Here is a 20551-nt window from a genome sequence, read left to right as displayed (position 1 = left end):
GCCTTCAACTTTGCCCCCTGCGGAGGCATCTCTCTCCCGGCAGACTGCCCCCATCTCGCTCTGCCCTCTCCACCTCTCTCCCTGCTAACCCCATTAGGGAGCTGAAGCAGACTATTGTTCACAGAAATGGAATCATTTGGATGGCCGACCACTAACAGCTCAGGATTGTAGCTCCCAGTGAAAGCTCAGAGAACGAGACGACGCCACATCATTAGACGAATTTTCGTCACTCACCGATTAGCCGATTCCCAGTGGAGGAGCCCCACGGGTCACCAGCGCGACTCTTGTGGCCGCCGCAGCGGTTTTGCCGGCGTCTCGGCGCAGCAGCTCTTCATGCAGAGCCAACGGGACTGCTTCCCCTACTGACCGGAGTTTGGAGCTCCGGGAAGTCAGAGCCGCTTGTTGCGGACTCAAGAGGGAAGCCAGACCAGAGATTCCCGGGCAGAAGAGCACCATCAGTCTTATCGCTGCTATTTAGGCTGCCACAGTGGGTTGCTCGGATCCCAGCACTGGGAATCAATAAGTCGGACGTCGACTCAGAAAACTAATTAGAAAGGCGGTTCATTTACAATGAAGGGAAAAAAACAGCCTAAGAAGGCCGAGTATACTCAAAATCAGAACCCATCAGCAACGGAACAAGCCCTGATAGAAAAGGACTCATCAGCAACCGAACAAGCCCTGATGGAAGAGGACTCATCAGTAACGGAACAAGCCCTGATGGAAAAGGACTGTGTTCCATTATCTGAAGTAGGCTTTAAAAGGTGGATGATAAGAAACTTCTGGGAGTTAAAGGAACTTGTTCTAACCCAATGTAAAGAAACTAAGAACTTGGAAAAAAGGTTCGATGAAATGTTGAAAAGAATAGACAATATAGAGAGGAATACAAATGAACTTATGGAGTTGAAAAATACAACACGAGAACTCAGTGAAATATGTACAAGCTTAAACAGCCAAATGGATCAAGCAGAAGAAAGGGTATCAGAGGTAGAAGACCAACTTAATGAAACAAAACGACAAGACAAGAATAGAGAAAAAAGGATAAAAAGGAATGAGCAAATTCTCCAAGCAATATGGGACTATGTGAAAAGACCTAATATACGCTTGATTGGTGTACCTGAATGTGACGGAGAGAATGAAGTCAAGCTGGAAAATACTCTCCAGGACATTATCCAGGAAAATTTTCCTAATTTAGCAAAGCAGGACACTATTCGACCCCAGGCAATACAGAGAACACCACAAAGATATTCCTCAAGAAGACCAACCCCAAGGCACATAATCATTAGATTCACCAAGATCGAAACGAAGGAGAAAATATTAAGGGCAGCCAGAGAGAAAGATCAAGTCACCCATAAAGGTAAGCCTATTAGGCTTACAGCAGATCTCTCAACGGAAACCCTACAAGCTAGAAGAGCGTGGGGGCCAATATTCAATATACTTAATCAACAGAACTTTCAGCCCAGAATTTCATATCCTGCCAATTTGAGCTTTACATTTGAAGGAAAAATAAAATCTTTTAGGAACAAGCAAGTACTCAGAGATTTTATTACCACCAGGCCTGCTTTACAAGAACTTCTAAAAGAAGCATTATACACAGAAAGGAACAACCAGTATGACCCTTTCTAAAAATGCACCAAAAAGTAAAGAGCATTAACATAAAGAAGAATTTTCATCAACGATAGGACAAAATAGCCAGTTAACAACAAATGGCAGCAACCCTAAATTTAAATCGACCAAATCTCCCAATCAAAAGATACAGACAAAATCTAACAGTATATCCAAAGATATACATAGACTCAAAATAAAGGGTTGGAAAAAAAAAAAAAAAAGCGTACCAACCAAATGGAGAGCAAAAATAAATAAATAAGAAGGAGGAGTTGCAATTTTCACATTTGACAAAATAGATTTCAAAGCTACAATGATACAAGGGTAAAAGGATTAATGTAATAATAAGAGATCTTAACACCCAGATAAATAAGACCCATAATGAGATTTAGATTCAACGAGACAACAAATTGATAACGATACCCGGGACTGGAACTAAGATCCAGAACAAATAAACTCAATAGAGCTCTCCATGTTAAACACACAAAATATATATTATCCACAAAATCTAACGATATATCTGATGATATACAAAGACTCAAAACAAGGGGATGGAAAAAAACTCACCAACCAAATGGAGAGCAAAAATAAATAAATAAAAAGCAGCAGTTGCAATTCTCACACTTAATAAAATAGATTTCAAAGCTACAAGGATGCAAGGGTAAAAGGATTAATGTAACAATAAGAGATCTTAACACCCAGATACATAAGACACATAATGAGATTTAGATTCAACGAGACAACAAATTGATAACGATATCCAGGACTTGAACTCAGAGCCAGAACAAATAAACACAATAGAGGTCCCCATTTTAAACACATAAAATATGCATTAACCACTTTAAACACTCAAAATATTGATCGGCCATTATTGAAACCCATTTTAGGAATGAAGTAATATTCCTTTTTCCCTCTTTTTCTTTTTTTCCCCTTCTTTTTCTCTTTTTCCCTAAAAAAAAAAAAAAAAGAAATGGAATCATTTGATGTCCTTTTTATTTTCTAAAGTCAGCAGATAAAAATGTTCTGTCTCTCTACGACTGGGCAACAGTGTGCACAGTGCTGCCTTCTGGAAACTTCTGAGGACGCAGCTCACCTGAGACTGACCTCCGTCCCAGGCCCAGTGGGCTCCCTTGTGGCCCCAGGGCTCAGGATCCTCAATCTCCCTTGTTGGTTCTCGTGTTCATTCGCCAGGTGGGTGGTGGAGAAAAGAGTCTCTCCCCCAAAGGAGATGTCAGCAGCTCCTAGAGGCCTGCTGTGCCATTGCCCATCCCCATGCCTGGCACAATGGGGGAGGGGAAACCTCTGCCCTCTGAAGTTTTGCTAATAAATGAACTCACAGCCGGGTGTGGTGGCTCACGCCTGTAATGCCAGCACTTTGGGAGGCCGAGGCACGCGGATCACCTGAGATCAGACGTTACAGACTAGCCTGATCAATGTGGTGAAACCCAGTCTCTACTAAAAATAGAAAAATTAGCCAGGCATGGTGGAGTGCACCTCACCTGTAATGCCAGCTACAAGGGAGGCTGAGGCAGGAGAATAGCTTGAACTTGGGAGGTGGAGGTTGCAGTGAGCCGAGATCATGCCACTGCACTCCAGTGAAACCTCTAATGAGAAGTCAATGATACCTTGCCTTCAGGATCCACCAGGAGATGTTTTGCTTGGCCTCCCTGTAGTCCACTCAGCACATATTGGCCAGGGGATGTTGCACTCTCTCGAACCAAAAAGTCCCCATCCTTTACCAAGAGGCTCTCTGCTGCCTTCCTGCTCAGCTTGCGATGGTAGCATTCTTCACTCCACAGCTGCTGCTTAATGTGTGGCAAAGAATGTGAGCTGGCAGGCTGGGCCGCAGCACCTGGCTGAACAGTTTCTGGTGCCTTTCCACAGTGCCACGGGCTCCCCAGTGGTTGGGTTTGATTTCCAGCAGAGCCAAGTGTACTCTGAAGAGCCTGTGTATTAATGTAGCAGGGGTCGTCGAAGAGATCCACTCGGCATGTGGGCTTCAATAATGAGGTATGTCGCTGGGACTATATCCCTCTTAGTTGGACACTACACTCCAGCCTGGGTTACAGAGTGAGACTCTGTCCAAAAAAAAGAAAAATGAGCTCACATAAGGCAGAGTAATAGGTGAAAAAGCACACAAATGTATTTAATGAATGTACACAGGAGCCTTCAGAATAAGACACACAGATAAGAGGAAATTGATTTCTGCTTAAGTTCAACAAATTCTGGACAGCAGTGAGATATGACTGGACAGAAGAGCAGGGGCTAACGTTAGGTGCCTGAGCGGGGTGCCCAGCAGGGCCTGTCTGTCCACACTCTGCCTGGCCTCTCTGGGCAGCTTCCTTCCTTCCGGGTGTGGGCAGGGTCCTCTCCGAAATGGGGTCTTACGCAGTCCAGCAAGGTAGATCAGAGAGTTTCTTTGTGGCCAGTTCTTATGCAGAAGGGTGGGAGGAATTCTGAGCAATATTTTTAGGTTTTAAGGTGGGCTTTGGGGAGAAGAGGTTGTGGTTTCTCTGACTCACCTCGAGGAAAAGGGATTCTAGTTTCCATGGCTGGGGGAATGGGGCTGAGAGGCAGGAGGGCATGGAAAGGTCAGAGAAAAGCCTTTGCTTCTGAGGCCTTCATTTTGGAGTGTTGTTTTCTGAACCCCAATACTGGACACCTCAACCACAGTGGGGACCGCACAGACAGCCAGAGTCAGAAGCTCCTTTGAGGCACCCTGGTCCATGGTGTGCATGATTTTAGTCGTGGGTCTTTGCTCTAATTACCTCCATTCATCCCTTTGGGCCAGCTCTGAGGGGTGCTGAGACTGGGCTCCAGGGAGATGCTGCTACCCAGGCTGGGGCTGAGGACACAGAGGTGCCGCCCGCACCCCGGCAGCACACATCACACGGTCTCCTGCTACCCAGGCTGGGGCTGAGGACACAGAGGTGCCCCCCGCACCCCAGCAGCACACATCACACGGTCTCCTGCTACCCAGGCTGGGGCTGAGGACACAGAGGTGCCCCCCACACCCCGGCAGCACACATCACACGGTCTCCTGCTACCCAGGCTGGGGCTGAGGACACAGAGGTGCCCCCCGCACCCCGGCAGCACACATCACACGGTCTCCTGTGTGTGGCATTGGATTGATTCTTCCACCCAAGATCAGAACCCTGGAAAGCCAATCATTTTCCTTCCCTGCTTTAACCAAAACAAAGGCTTCGGCCACCATGCCCAGAGGCCCTCCCAGGCCAGCTCCTCCAGGGGTGGCCCAGGCCTGCTCTGCGTACTCCCACACCTCCGCTCCCCACAGAGCCAGGTTTCCTGAAGGGGGGTTGCTCTCCTCTGCTCTGCATGGTCACTTCTGCTCTGAAACAATTGAGCTCTTCCCTCTGCTGCCCAATTGTTTACCGTCTTGGGCACCAACCCCATGCCCTTGCTGGCTCCCGCCCCTTCTTGCGCTTTCCAGCAGCTTCTAGAAACCTGCCCTTCTCTGCATGCAGAGCTTTCCTTTCCGGATCTCCTACCTCTCTAAGGCTCTCGCTCGTCAGCTGCTGCCCTGGTGTGGGTTTCACAGGAACCTGTGTTCAGCCTCCCTCCATTGTGGCCTCTCCCCTCAGGAAGCAGCTGTGTGGTGAGGACACAGTCCCTTTCCACATAGTTCACACACTTTGCCCTTCCTTAACCGATCCTCACACCTCAGCCTCCCCAACTGCTGGGATTACAGGCCTGCGCCTCTGCACCAGGCATGGACAGTGCTCTAAATGCTTTGCACCTGTGAGTTCACTTCATCCTCACAAAAATTTCTACACAATAGATACAGTATTGCCCCCATCCCGCCCCCAGAGCTGCAGAATCTGAGGCACAGAGAGGTAAAGTAACTTGTTCAAGGTCACACAGCTCACAGACAGCAAAGCTAGAATTTGAAGCCAAACAACTGTGGCTCCAGAATCTAAACTGCCTTTGGATTTGATATGAAGATTAACTAAGGCTCAATGGCAAATACCTCTCTTCTTGGCCCTGTTTTATTACAAGAGAGTCCTCATGAAACTGAAACCACCTTTGCAAAATTCTGACTGAGACAGCGAAAGAGATCTAACTTAACTGACTCCATCTTGCTGCTTTTTTTTTTTTTTTTTTTTGAGACGGAGTTTCGCTCTTGTTACCCAGGCTGGAGTGCAATGGCGCAATCTCGGCTCACCGCAACCTCCGCCTCCTGGGTTCAGGCAATTCTCCTGCCTCAGCCTCCCGAGTAGCTGGGATTACAGGCACGCGCCACCATGCCCAGCTAATTTTTGTATTTTTAGTAGAGACGGGGTTTCACCTTGTTGACCAGGGTGGTCTCAATCTCTTGACCTCGTGATCCACCCACCTCGACCTCCCAAAGTGCTGGGATTATAGGCGTGAGCCACCGCGCCCGGCCCTCCATCTTGCTTCTAACCTCCAAGCTGTCCTTGTTCATTCCTGGACGCAGGCTGAACTAACTTCAGGAGAAAGTTACTTTATAGTCTAAACAAAGACAGTAACAGTCCTTTCCCGAAGCAGATCTCTTTTTACCTGCAGACTAGATTGCCTTTCTGTAACTAACATTAGCCACAAGATTAGAAGTTACGGTTTGGGAGTCATGCAGCTGGAGGCCTCAAGATTCTGACCTTCCCAAACTGCTGCCTAACCTGCTCAAGATCAGTGCTTGAGATATTTTACAGACCCTGAACTTGATGGATCAGCTGGCACAACCCAGATCAATAAATTGGCTCATCTGATCTTGAGGCCCCCTCCCAGGAACTCCCTGTGATTTCATTTCTGACCAATCAGCACTCCTGGCTCACTGGCTTCCCCCCACCCACCAAGTTATCCTGAAAAACTCTGCTCCCCAGCTGGGTGAGGTAGCTCACGCCTGTAATCTCAGCACTTTGGGAGGCCAATGTGGGCAGATCACAAGGTCAGGGGATCGAGACCTTCCTGGCTAACATGGTGAAACTCCGTTTCTACTAAAAATACAAAAAAAAACTAGCCTGGCATGGTGGCATGCGCCTGTAGTCCCAGCTACTCGGGAGGCTGAGGCAGGAGAATCACTTGAACCCAGGAGGTGGAGGTTGCAGTGAGCCGAGATCGCGCCACTGCACTCCAGCGTGGGCAACTGAGCAAGACTCCATCTCAGAAAAAACCAGCAACAACGACACAAATATCCTCTGCTCCCCGATTGCTCTGGGAGACTGATGTGGGGAACATCAAAACTCCGGTCTCCCACACAGCCGGCCCTGTGTGAACTACTCTACTGCAATCCCCTGGTCTTGAATTGGCGCTGTCCAGGCAGCAAGCAAGATGAACCCTTTGGGCGGTTACAGAACCCAACCAATTTTCAATATTCGAGGTCAAATAAGATAAGCTCAAGCCACTCTTTAGGTGTCTTTCCACTGTGCTCTGCATGTATTTCTCCAGCAGCTGCAATTCACTGAGGGCCTGTCGCAGGCCAGGCAGTATGTGCGGGAATTTAGGTTCAGCATCTCTAATCCAACAATAACAACCCTGAAGGTAGATCTGAGCCTTTGCCCATTTTACAGATGAGGAAACTCAATCTGAAAGAGCTTTTGTGAAAAGCTGAGCCAAGATTCAATTTCAGGTATGTGTGACTTCAAGGCCTGAGGGCTTTCCATCCTGGGGTCTCCTGGCTCTACGGCGATGGCCCTCCTTGGTTCCTGTGTCTGACCTCAGACTCAGCCCCTCGGGATCAGGCATGTTTGCATCCCCGGGCTCCACGACAGTGTCAGGCAGGTGACAGAACTTGTTTGTGAAGCGGGTAAGCAGTGAGCGAATGAATGGGCTAAGCCCTGAGCCCTTCTGTCCAAGAGCTCAGAAAAGGCCTCCTGCCCAGAAACGGTGGTCCTGCTGACCCCAGGACCAGGGCACATCCTGCTACAAAGACCTGCAGAGCTGTCCTTCATCCAGAATGTGGTGCCCCCTCCCCAAGCCCTCTGCCACACTGGCCCCCAGGTCTGATCTCTGCAGAGATGCCCTTCCACACTCACCAGTTACAGGATGGGCCTTCTCATGAGTCCTGCTGTCGCTCACAGAAGGAACTGGCTCTGTGCCCCTCAGCCCTGAGGGGCAAATGGCCGCCCTGCCTGAATGCCCAGGCTCTCTGGAATGAGCCACACCCTGCTGGACAGTCACCATCCACAAATGCCTACGGCCATTTCCAGCACACTGTGGGGTTGGGGCCTCTGCTTCCCACGGTTCCTCCTTTTCCTGGGATCTGCTTTGGGGAAATGGTACCATTGTCCTCCTAGTCACCCAAGCGTGTGTGCTCAGAGTCACCGTGTCCACCATGTGCCAATCCTTGGTGCTGCAGAGTCCTTCTGAGTAGGCTGGTCTAGCACCCAAGCCCAGGCCCCTCAGTCTCTTCTCAGCCAAGAACCGGACTTCCTCTGTCCCTGAGCTCCTTCAGGTGCCCTGTGCTCTGGCCTGGCCGGCCACGCTCTCTCTCCTCCCCGAAAAGCCTCGCCCACCACCTTTGCCATGGAATTGCTGTTCCTAGAATTCAACAACCCTGCCAGTCACTCCTGACTCCCCCTGATTCACTCCCCACACCCCACCTCCTGCCTCCCTCCTCCTTCTCCCTTTCCCCAGGAGGGAAATTGAAGACACTTAAAAATAGAACAAATCAAAGTGCACAGGCCCAAGCCAAGCACCGCTCAGCAGGAAGTGCCTGAGGCTTGGTCCCCCTGCTGGAAGGTGCCCCAGGCAGGCTTCGTCCTCCCCTCCCTGCAGCCTCCTCTGCCTCCTCTGTATGTTCAAATCCTGCCACACTTGCACCCAGCTGGGACAGGTGATGTGCAGACTGCAGGCAGCTGGCGGTGCGTGGGGAGCCAGGAGCTCGGGCACTCGTGGATTTAAGCTCGGGCACTCAGCCACCTTGCTGTGCTCCAGGAGCAGGTCAGAGCCCACCCCAGGGGTCCTGTGAGCCATGGGCTGGAAGAAAATGGCCGGGGAGGGAGGCTGGAGCAGGAGACTAGGCTTGCCAGATAAAAGGCAGACACTCAGGCCTAGTTAAATACATTTCAGAGCAATTGCTAATCATTTGCTAGTATAAGTATATCCCAAGCAATATTTGGGATATATTTATGCTTTAAAAAAAAAGGTTATTTGTTGTTGATCTGAAATTCAGATTTAAGTAGGTGTCTTGTTTTGTTTGTTTCGCACAGGTGCTCAATCAGGCACCTGTGGGTCGCCCCATGGGAAACCCTGCCGGGCCTGTTCCCCATCCACGCCCGGCGGTCCAGCACAGGGGAGGGAAAGAGAGGTGGGTGGGAGGGTGTACTCTTTCCCTAGCGCTGCCTCAACAAAGTTACACAAACTGATGGGGTGTGAGGGGTAAGAACAACAGAAAGTTGTCTCACGGTTGTGGAGGCTGGAAGTCCGAAATCAAGGCACAGGCAGGGCCTCGCGCTCTCTGACGGCTCCGAGGAGGGGAACTTCCCTTGCCTCTTGCAGCTCCCGGTGGCAGCCAGTGTGCCTTGACTCTTTGACACACCACTCCAATCTCTGCCTCAGTTGTCATGAGGCACTGTCTCCAGTGTGTTCCTGAGTCTCTGTTTCCTCTGCTTCTAAGGACACAAGTCATTAGAGGAGGGTCCACTCGAATCAAATGTGATCCCATCTGAATCTAAAAGGACCTTATTTCCAAGTAAGATTGTATTCATGGCCAGGCGCGGAGGCTCACGCCTGTACTCCCAGCACTTTGGGAGGCCAAGGTGGGTAGATCACCTGAGGTCAGGAGTTTGAGACCAGCCTGGCCAACATGGTGAAACCTCGTGTCTACTAAAAATAAATAATAATAATAAAAGATTAGCCAGCATGGTGGTGGGCACCTGTAATCACAGCTACTTGGGAGGCTGAGGCAGGAGAATCTTTTGAACCTGGGAGGTGGAGGTTGCAGTGGGCCAAGATCACACCATTGCACTCCAGCCTGGGCAACAAGAGCGAAACTTTGTCTCAAAAAGAAAAAGAGAAAAATGAAAGTGAGAAAGCTTAGGTAAGGGATTGAGTGCTGGCTTCTGACAGCCTCCGAGGGGCAGAGGAGTTGGGCGCTGCTGCTCCCCGGGGAGCCTCTGGGAATCCCACTGAGCTCCCAGATCGTGTCTCTGCCCCACCAGCAGTGGGTCCTGGCCCTGCAACAGCCGCGTCATGAAGCCCAAACTGTGCTGTGAAAATGCGCAGTGCTGCAGGCGGACACACAGGCTGGGCTCCCTGCCTTGTTTTCTGGGGCCTCTCAGTGGAGAAGCCCTCGCTTCAGCCACTTCATAATTAATCAGTATTAATTAAGTAATAATGGAGTGCATTGTCCGGGCAGCCCAAGGAAAGGAACAAGGTGGAGAGCAGTCCGAGATGTCATGCATTGAAACCAGCAGCCCCGCCCCCAAGACACACACACACACACACACACACACACACACACACGCAGGGTGAGCGGCTCCTTCTCAGGGGCCTGCACCGTCCCCACCTCCTCCTCGGCATGTGTCTTCTCACGGACACACAGGAGATGACACCACTCTTGCCCAGGCCCTGGCTGCCTCTCAGGGGAAAGGGGGTGACAGGACGGTCCCTGTAAGGCTCGCTCCTCATTGGCTGGGTCTTCACAACACACTTGATTTTCTGGGCCTATGGCAGCCTCTTTCTAATCAGATGAAGGCTCCAAACCTCCTTCCCGCCTTCCTCCCTTCCTCCCAGCCTGAGGCAATCACCCAAAGCCCTGGAAGAGTCTTCAGAGATGTGGAAATTGGAAGGCTGAATGCTCCATTATGTGGCTCTGGCAAATGGCTTGTCTCCCAGGGAGAGATTCAAAGGAGTGGGTCTCTGTGGAGCTGGAGATGCTCTGATCCTCCCGGGGCGCGTTGGAGCACGGGGGCCTGGCATGTGTCTGGCCCAGAGCCTACTGGGCATGACTTGTGTATCTTGAGAAAAGTGCCATTTGTAAGCAGGATCGGCCCTGATGCGATGACTGGAATATATATTTTTTAATCTGGATTTGTTTTGCTTTCTCTTCTTTGGGCTCTGAGGTACACGTGCACGTCCTGCATCCTGCAGGATTGTTGCATAGCTATATACATGCCATGGTGGTTTGCTGTCTCCCTGCCCCACACCCGTCACCTACATCAGGCATTTCTCCCGGTGTCATCCCTCCCCATCCTCCCCGCCCCCGCCACTCCCCTCCCCTCACCTCCCCTCCAGCCCCCCACCTAACCCAGTGAGTGTGATTCCCTTCCCTGTGCCCAAGGGTTCTCATTGTTCATTACCCGCCTATGAGTGAAAATATGCAGTGTTTGGTTTTCTGTTCTCAGTCAGTTTGCTGAGAATGAGGTTTCTAGACTCATCCATGCCTCTAAAAAGGACATGAACTCATCGTTTTTTATGACTGTATGGTATGACTATACTTTAGTTATTATTATTTTTTTTTTGAGACTGAGTTTTGCTCTTGTTACCCAGGCTGGAGTGCAATGGCGCGATCTTGGCTCACCGCAACCTCCGCCTCCTGGGTTCAGGCAATTCTCCTGCCTCAGCCTCCCGAGTAGCTGGGATTACAGGCACACGCCACCATGCCCAGCTAATTTTTTGTATTTTTAGTAGAGACGGGGTTTCACCATGTTGACCAGGATGGTCGCGATCTCTTGACCTCGTGATCCACCCACCTCGGCCTCCCAAAGTGCTGGGATTACAGGCGTGAGCCACCACGCCTGACCACTTTAATATTTTAACAGGAAGAAGAGTGCTGAGGAGTCTCTGAGTCACCTGCTCACACACCTCCGCCAGCACCCCATCTTAGTCAGGACACTGGTCCCAGACAGATTGTCTTTCTCTGATGGGGAAGTGACAACTCAGCCTCTCCAGAGGGAGGGCTGAGCACAGAGAGGCCCCTTCAAGAGAAGCAGCTTCAGGGAGCTGCCCAGAAAACAAAGGCTCTTGGGGTCCTGAGATCCCTGTCCTCAGTCCAGAAGGATCAGTGCAACAAAGAGGGTGGGCCTCTGCTGACATCAGCAAGACCCCAAATAGCAGGACCCGGGAAAGAAGCTTTGCCACAGACCAAATCTGGGGAGGTGGAGGGGAGGGGGAAGGAAAGCCCGCAGGAAGCCACTCTCTCACTCCTCTACACGGGGGCCCTGGGGTGGCCGGGGACAAACCACGTGAGAAAACTGTAACTGAAGGCTGAGTTGATGAAGTCTGAGACAGAGAGAATTTATGGGTGTCATGGAATAAAGTGTACAGTCAGTCAACTTCATCCGACACCCATATGGGGTGGGCAGAATCGTTACTGTGCTGTTGGCTCTCAGGCCTAAACGATCGTCAGTTCACCCACATAGCCGCGGTTAATGTGCCTCTCACAGGGGCACACTCTGCACTTCTGGGGTCTGCGGAGGGGAGCCCAGTCCTGCAGCACAGGGGAGCCCAGTCCTGTTCTCCAGATCCGCGAGGCCCAGAGCCTTCCCCTCTCCGGGGAGAGGTGCGGCAGCGCGGAAATGAAAAGTTGAGTCAACTCTCTTTGCTGGGCTTCTCTTTCAGGATGTTTCTGAATAGTAAGCCAGAAAATGAAATTTAAGGGAAGGCCGTCTGTGCATGAATCGAAACCCCCGTGGCCTCCAGCAAAGCCATCATCAGCTTGCCTTCCTAGCGCCACGCACTGAGGCAAGAGCGGCTGGAGGTGACCCCCAACTCCCCAGCCTTCCCCAGCGCCATTTATTTGTGAGTACAAATGGGAAAGAATTGCAGCTTGTGTGTTACAGGAAAGATGAGGTGGAAATGATTTCATAACTTGTCTTGAGAAAATCGACTATCTTTTAACATCTATGATAGCCAGAAAGAGAGGGTCCAACAGCAGAGAAGAATTTCAAAGTAAAGCTGTTCTTAGATTCCTCTTCCCCAGCATTCAGGTCTTCTCCAACTCCTGGCATCTTCTTTCTTCTGCCTCTGGGGAGTCCAGAGCTTCTGTGCTGCCCACTGTTCAGACCCACCCCCCCACCCCCGGCTTTCACCTGGCCTTTGCCTCCAGCACAGAGTCCTATGATCCCTAATAACTTTCTCTCCCTCTCTCCCTTTCTTCTAAAAGTGATCCTGAGCTAGGAAGTCTCCCAATATTTTACTTTTCTGTAGTGATAATAAAAAAAGAAAAGAAGAAGGTGTCACAGCAAAAAAGACCAAACAGATCAAGAGGAATAAAAGACAAACCACAGAATGGGAGAAAATATTTGCAAAAGATAAATATGACAAATGACTCTTGTCTAAAATATACAAAGAACTCTTACAACTCAACAAAAGCCAAAATAAATACTCTGATTAAAAAATAGCCTAAGACTTTAACAGACACCTTACCAAAGAAGACGTACAGATGGCAAACATGCATAAGAAAAGATGCCCCACATTCTAAGTCATCAGGGAAATGCACATTACAACAGCGGCCACTACACACCTAGGGGAATGGCCAAAATCCAGAATGCTGACAATAACAAATGCTGACAAGGATGTGGAGCAACGTGAATTCTCGTCCATTGCTGGTGGGAATGCAAATGGTACAGTGACGTTGGAAGGCACCTTGGCAGTCTCTTGCAAAGCTAAACATACTCTTAACATCTGATCCAGCAATTATGCTCCTTGGTATCGACACAAAATCCTGCCCATGGATGTTTATAGCAGCTTTATTCGGAATTGCCAAAACTGGGATTCAACCTAGATGTCACGCAGAGAGTGAATGGATGAATAAACTGTGGCCCGTTCAGATAATGTAATATTATTTAGCATTAAAATGAAACGAAGCCTGGCGTGGTGCAGACACCTGTAGTCCCAGCTACTCAGGAGGCTTGAGGTCAGGAGTTGAAAGCTGTAGTGCACTGTGACCAAGCCCGTGAATAGTCACTGCCCTCTAGCCTGGGCAACAAAATGAGAGACTGTCTCAAAAGAAATAAATAACAAAACAACTAAACATAAAAGCACGCTGAGTGCATATTACTAAGTGAGAGAAGGCAGTAGGAAAAGATGTGATTCCAACTGGGTGACATTCTGGAAAAGGCGAAACTCAGTGAAAATCTCAGTGGTTGCCAGAGTTTAGGTACGAAGCGGGGAAGGATGAACAGGCAGAATACAGAGGAGTGTGAAGGCAGCGAAACTGTTCTGTATGGTACTGTAATGGTGGATCCATGGCATGATACATTTGCCCAAACTCAGAATGTACAACACCAAGGGTGAACCCTAATGTCAAAACTCTTTTCTTTGGTTGATAATAACATGTTAGTGAAGGTTCACGGACTGTAATGAATTCACACTCTGGTGGGAAGGATTGATGATGGGAGCTGCCATGCATGTGTCGGGATGGGGAGTATATGGGAAATCTTTGTACCGTCTCAGATTTACTGTGAATCTGAAGCTGCTCTAAAAATACAGTCTATTAAAAAAGAAAGAAAGAAGAGGGTCTGCACAAGTCCATGTCCATTTTTCCTCTTCTCTTTTCTTATTCTCATCTTTTTCCTTATGTGAGAAACATAAATACTTTTAGGGAAGTAAATTCTTCTAATCTTTAAGAGTGGCCCTGGCACCTTGACTAGTGCATTTGCAATACTTTCCCACATGACCTCTGGACAAACTTACAAAACTTAGACAAGACTGTGTGCACCTTGTCCCTCTCTGAGCCTCTTACCTGCTTCCTGCAACCACTGCTGTAGCACTCTGCACACCCCACACCTCCTGCTGCCCTTCACACAGGTGACCCTCTGTCATCACTTCCATTGAGAAGAGTCAAAAGTCCAGCAGTATCCATGTAGTGATTTCAACAGAAGGAATTTAACACAGGGAGTTGGTTACAAAGGTGATGAAGAGCTGAAAGAAAAAAAGGGGCCCGGAAATATTGACAATAATGAACAGGAAGCAGCTACTACCCCAAGTGCTATGGGGAACAACGGGAAGGGACTGGGAGTATCAACAGCTGGAAGTTTGGAGAAAGGACCCCCCAGGGCAGAGGTGCTGCCCAGCTGCTGCTGGCTGGGACCTCTAGGGAGGCATGGTGAGAGTGGTTCTGGGAGCTTAAACAGAAGCTGGCAGCTGGAACACACTGCTGCTGTGCCCAGGACAGGACAAATGCCACTGTTGGAGCAGCAAGAACAGGAACAATAACCAAACAGAGAACAGAAAGGCTCCTCTCCCCTCCCCCTTCTCTCCCCTCCTTCTCCTCTCCCCTGCTTCTCCTCTCCCCCACTTCTCCTCTCCCCTCCTTCTCCTCTCCCTTCACCTACTCCTCTCCCCGTTCTCCCCTCCCCTCCTTCTCCTCTCCCCTCACCCCCTCCCCTCCCCCTTCTCCCCTCCCCCCTTCTCCTCTTCCCTCCCCCTTCTCTTCTTCTCTTTCCCTCCTCCTCTCCCCTCCTTCTCTTTCTCTCCCCTCCTCTTCCTGTTCCCTCCCCCTCCCTTTTCTGCAGGCGCCTTGGAGTCCCAGGACATCCACTGACAACCCCTCCTGCGCCCCCCACCACGCCATCACCACCTTGTCTTTATTCCTTTCGCTGTGGTTCATTTTTCTCAGGGCACCAGGCGTTCACCCTCGGACCCTCAGGCAGCAACTGGGCCAGCGCTTCCGCTAGCAGCAGTCAGTGAAAGTCCTCAGCTGACCTTCTTCCAAGAGAAACGGGAATCCTGTTTATTCTGAACTTCACTCTGCGCCAGGCACTATACTAAAGCCCTGTTTGGAGACACTTTCACCTTTGTGAGGTCTCCTAGTCCGGCGCTCCCAGTGCCAGTGATTTGGAGCATCTCCCCTGCACGGGCCAAAAACGCGCCTCTAACTTCCAACCTCCACCCCTCATTTGGCTCCCTGGGGCCTCATGGACTAAACCTAATCCCTCTCCCACAAACGTCTTCATCACCCTGTCTGCCCACTACCACCTGCACCAGCCACTGCCCCGTTGAGTCTGCCCTTGCCCAGCCGCTCTCCTCTTCTCTAGAAACCTACCCATTTAGAAGGGCCATCCATTTCTGTTAAACTGGCCTAGTAACCTGGCAGTGGTGGGAATAGACCAAAGCCATCAGCCTCCTGCTCTGAACACGACATTTATTTATTTATTGAGACGGAGTTTCGCTCTTGTTACCCAGGCTGGAGGGCAATGGCGCGATCTCGGCTCACCGCAACCTCCGCCTCCTGGGTTCAGGCAATTCTCCTGCCTCAGCCTCCTGAGTAGCTGGGATTACAGGCAAGTGCCACCATGCCCAGCTAATTTTTTGTATTTTTGGTAGAGATGGGGTTTCACCATGTTGACCAGGGTGGTCTCGATCTCTTGACCTCGTGATCCACCTGCCTCGGCCTCCCAAAGTGCTGGGATTACAGGCTTGAGCCACCGCGCCCGGCCTGAACATGACATTTAAAGTGCAGCTAAAGATGTTCAAACACAGTCATTGACAGTGAATGCATAGTGCCAAGAGCCCTGTGGCCTTCCACTAGACACCCCTCTGATCCATGAGGCAATATCCATTAATGTACCCAGGCAAGGCTGGGCATGGTGGCTCACACCTGTAATCCCAGCACTTTGGGAGGCCAAGTAGGAGGATCACCTGAGGTCGGGAGTTCGAGACTAGCCTGACCAACATGGAGAAACCCCATCTCTACTAAAAATACAAAATCAGCCAGGTGTGGTGGTACATGCCTGTAATCCCAGCTACTCGGGAGGCTGAAGCAGGAGAATCACTTGAACCAGGGAGGTGGAGAATGTGAGCTGAGATCTCGCCACTTCACTCCAGCCTGAGCAACAAAAGCAAAACTCAGTCTCAAAAAAAAAAATTTACCCAGGCAACTGTCCACAAAATGTGCTGTCTTCCAGGTCACTTTCTCCACCTTCTGCCTAATACTGGCCAAAAGCCTTGCTGAAATCAGAGTTTCATTCATTCACTCACGCATTCATTTATTCTTTCAAGCTCCTACTATGTGCTGGGTACTGCTCCAAGTGCTGGAGACACCAAACTGAACAAGATGGACGCTGTCCCTTCCCTTATGGAGTTTATATAATGGGGGGTACAGGGAATAGTCAATAAACAAATTAATTAGTGAGATAATATTAATGAGATAAATCGAGACAGCCTTTGAAGAAAGTGGCGTGACTGAGATTGTAGCAGGGGCAAGTGTGAAAACAGGAGATCAGTCAGGAAGCTTGAGTTGGGCCTGGTGCAGTGGCTCATGCCTGCAGCTCTCTGAGGCCAAAGTTTGATACTAGCCTGGGCAACATAGTGAGACCCCTGTCTCTACAAACAACAACAACAAGGTAAATAAAGACATGAGGGGAGGCTTGGGAGAGAGCTCTGAAATGCTCGGTCGACCACATGCTCTCATCTGCTAAGCAGGTAACTCCCTGAAATGCAGGGGTATCTGGCCAGATCTGCCTTTGTTAACCCCACATTGACCTTCAATCCCTGCGTTCCTTCCTGATGGTCAGCCAAGGTGTTCTTGTGGCTCACTGGGACCAACACAGAACTCATGGGTGTCTCCCTTTCCTCTCCGTCTCCACAGGCCCTCACGGACCGCCAGCAGCTGAACATCCTTCAGGGTTCCAGGGTGTCACCCCAGCTGTGGCCCTCGCCCCTCAGGAGGCAAGAGCATGTTAAAAGTTGTCAAAGCTCTGAACCTCCTCCCCTCTCTTGGCGCTCCTTCCACCTTTTTCTGCCTGAAGGTTCTTCTTGAGAGAAAGCACACGTGAACAGATCCTTGTACTCCCTCCAGGGACACATGCTTCAAGCAGTGCGCCTGCTCTCAACACGCCCCATCTTGCTTCATTTATAACACCCCTTGGAGTGGTTTCCAAGGCCTTTGAAGACACCTGCATTAGAAATGTCCCACACTAGGAAATGGCCGTTGTATACCTGAGCTGCTCAGAGCCCCCCTGTGCAACTCTCCCGACTTCTGCAGACACCCTCCATCCTCTTTCCTTCCTCCTTCCTTCTGAGATCCTCCCTTCCCTCTTTCACAGGGCCTCGGTTAGGGCTGAAAATTTTAAGGTGCTGCCAAAACACATAGCAATTACGAGGGATACAATTGTAATGCAATCATTTTCTAAAATCTGAATTTATACAAAAAATCCTTGAACGAAATATCAAGACTTTAAATGCAGACAGGATTGGAATTACTAGTTTTTCCTTTTGCCTCAGGTTCCAATATGGCCCAGTGTAGTTTTTAGGTTCCAATATGGCCCAGTATAGTTGTTGTTGTTATTGTCGTGAAATATATATAACATGAAATTTACCATTTTAACCGTCAGTAAGTGTCCAGCTCCACGTCACGATGTGCGTTTCCATTGCTGTACAGCCATCACCACTGTCCCCTGCCCAGCTTTTGGGTGTCTTCCCTCTCAGAGCCCAGTCATGGAATGCTTTTTGCTTTCAAGATCCTTCCTCAAGCCAAGCACACCCTTCTTGCTGACTCCCAGGAACTCTCAAATCAGATGCTAGATTCCCCCCAGATGTTCTATCCCATCCACTTCACTCCTCACTGGTCAGAAACCAGCACAGAGCAGCAGCTCTCCTTGTCAGTTCTGGGCCCTTCGGAGAAGGGGCAACATCAGCCCGCATGAATCTCACCGCAGCTGTCTGCAAAGACGGGGTCCCTATCGCCACTGGGTTTGCCCTGGGACCAGGGCAGAACAATGCATCAGCAATGTTCCACTGTGGCCAGCGGCATGAGGAAAAGCCCCACCTGAAGCCCAAAGAGTAGAGTCTGTGCCACTCCCTTGGTTAGCTGTGGAGAAGACTTTTTTTCTTTTTTTGAGACAGAGTCTCGCTGTGTCACCCAGGCTGGAGTGCAGTGGCGCAATCTCAGCTCACTACAACCTCCGCCTCCCGGGTTCAAGCGATTCTCCTGCCTCAGCCTCCCGAGTAGCTGGGATTACAGGCGCCTGCCACCCATGACCAGCTAATTTTTTGTATTTTTTGTAGAGATGGGGTTTCAGTATGTTGGCCAGGCTGGCCTCAAACTCCTGACCTTATGATCCACCTGCCTCCGCCTCCCAAAGTGCTGGGATTACAGGCGTGAGCCACCATGCCCGGCCAAGAAGCCTTTTTAAATAAGTACTTTAAAAAAAAGTGTTAGACATAGTTGACTTGTTCCTCTGATTAAAAATAAGAACAGGGTTTTGTTCATTCTCCGAGGTGGCCACTTTGGGAATCCACCATTAAGTGATTAGTGAGACAATCGCGGCTGTGATGGAAGACAACAGAACGCGCTTTAACTTCAGTGTAACCAGAGTTTTTCCCTTACTTCGCTATTTATCGATTCGACGTACCCTCCCTCCTGCCTTAATGATTCATAGTTTAAACTTGTCTACATGATTTATATAGCGGCTTGGAGACACCTATTATTCAGTTCCGGCTCTCAAGCAAACACCCACTGGACCCAGTCCTTCGCCTCTCCCCAGCACCCCGCCATCCCATGAGCTGCTGAAGACAGAGGACCTGCAAACAGCCTCCGAACAGGAGGAAGCCAGGAGGGAGCCAGTGGGAGAAATGGCCTCCGGGCTCCAGAAGCAGGAGACTAGTGTGTCAGTGCACCCCCAGGCTTCAGCCAAAAATGAGGCTCCCACCTTATTTGTCTTTGCAATCACTTCATCTCACGGGGCTTCACTCCACTCCTAGGACGCAGAGAGCCACTACCCAAGACTGTCTGGAGGGGGAACGATATTATTAACAACGACTGCGAGTCTCTTTTCCTGTGCACTGATTACCAGTGCTATATGAGTGCTTATTATTAGTAATAATAATTTAGTGCCGACTGTACCACTTTTGTGTAACAGTGAGTACCTAGATTCTAATTATCTGTCTTATTTTAGTATTTATGGAATTAATCAAACTTTTTAATGGAAAACCCCAAATGAAATTACCAACAGCATGCTTCAATGAAGACAGATGCGGCATGCTGTGGGAAAAGACAGCTCAGCTTTGTAGCATTACTGGGGACAGCTCAGGGTGCCAGCTGGCCCCTGAGCCAGGCAAGGTGGCAAGGGACAGCCTGGAGTGTGGCATCCCAGGCAGCGGCTCATCTCTGGTCCCCTGAGAAACAGGGTCTCCACAGTCCAGCTGCCACCTACGCTCACAACAGGGGGCAGGGGTTCATCTGCTCATCAAGGCTAAAGTGTACGCTGGCCAGGCCCTGTGCTGATAGGTGCTCCTGGCTGGCCCCATCCTCCGAGAGACAAGTAGCAAAGCCAGGCCCAAGTTCTGTCTAAAGATCAAGGCAGAAACTCCCTCTTACAAAGAGCTCCAGAGCTCAGCGACTTGCACCCAGTCATTGCTCTAGAACCTTCGCTGGTGTCGGCGAGCTCAGAAATGCCATCCCTGACTTTATTTCAAACCTGGAGGAGCAGCAACCTGGGCTGAGCCGGCCAGCTGATGGTCACCCAGCGCCCCACTAAGATCCTGGGGCTCCCAGGGCACTAGGCCAGAGTGTAGGGTGGGTGACAAATGCCCCGGGGAAACGTCCCAGCTCCCGTGGACTAAGCGCTGACGGCTGTCTGGCCCTTCAGGAAAGGCTTTCTATGTGCTCCTGAATTTCAGTTTTCCAACAACCCTGTGGATTGGTTACTGTTATTCTTTTCATTTCACAGATGAGAAAACTGAGGCAAAAGAGGTGAAGCTGCTTGCTTGAGGTCACAGAAAATGCTATACCGAATGGCCTGGGCTTTGAACTCGGGCCGGGCAACATCCGTGCCTCTGCTCTGAGCCAGGACCCTCCACTGCCTCCCCACTCCTTTTCTGAACCCCTGTCTCTACAGCTCCTGAATCGGGGCCCTGAGACCCTCGGATTACCATGTGACTTCTAAAGTGTGACGTTCTTGGAATTGCAGAGGCCCTTTTCTAGCCCGATTTATGCCTTCCTCTGCATGCCTCACCTCCAACCATCTTCAGGACACAGCCATGGCTAAATGGGACATGATAGCATCACCTGGGGAGCCTGAGAAAT

At 50.1% G+C, this 20551-nt stretch overlaps 1 protein-coding gene across 5 annotated transcripts in view; it reads right to left on the bottom strand.

The window, feature by feature from the left end:
* Positions 1-2075: 2075 nt before the first annotated feature.
* DCTD (dCMP deaminase) overlaps positions 2076-20551 on the bottom strand; it is a 104841-nt gene continuing 86365 nt past the window's right edge. For 4 of the 5 annotated variants that reach the window (XR_013532790.1, XR_013532791.1, XR_013532789.1 and 1 more), the window contains 3 exons: positions 14267-14445; positions 8985-9191; positions 2076-3680 (listed from right to left, as the gene is read on the bottom strand). The gene's annotated coding sequence lies outside the window, so the exon portion shown is untranslated. Of the gene's footprint in view, positions 3681-8984; positions 9192-12396; positions 14446-20551 lie in introns of those variants that run through there. The other variant, XR_013532788.1, reaches the window with a different exon arrangement.

The sequence above is a fragment of the Callithrix jacchus genome, chromosome 3, assembly GCF_049354715.1.
Source record: "Callithrix jacchus isolate 240 chromosome 3, calJac240_pri, whole genome shotgun sequence".
NCBI lineage: Eukaryota > Metazoa > Chordata > Mammalia > Primates > Cebidae > Callithrix > Callithrix jacchus.
Note: the sequence above shows the minus strand (reverse complement) of the source record. Positions and strands in the feature narration are given on the sequence as shown.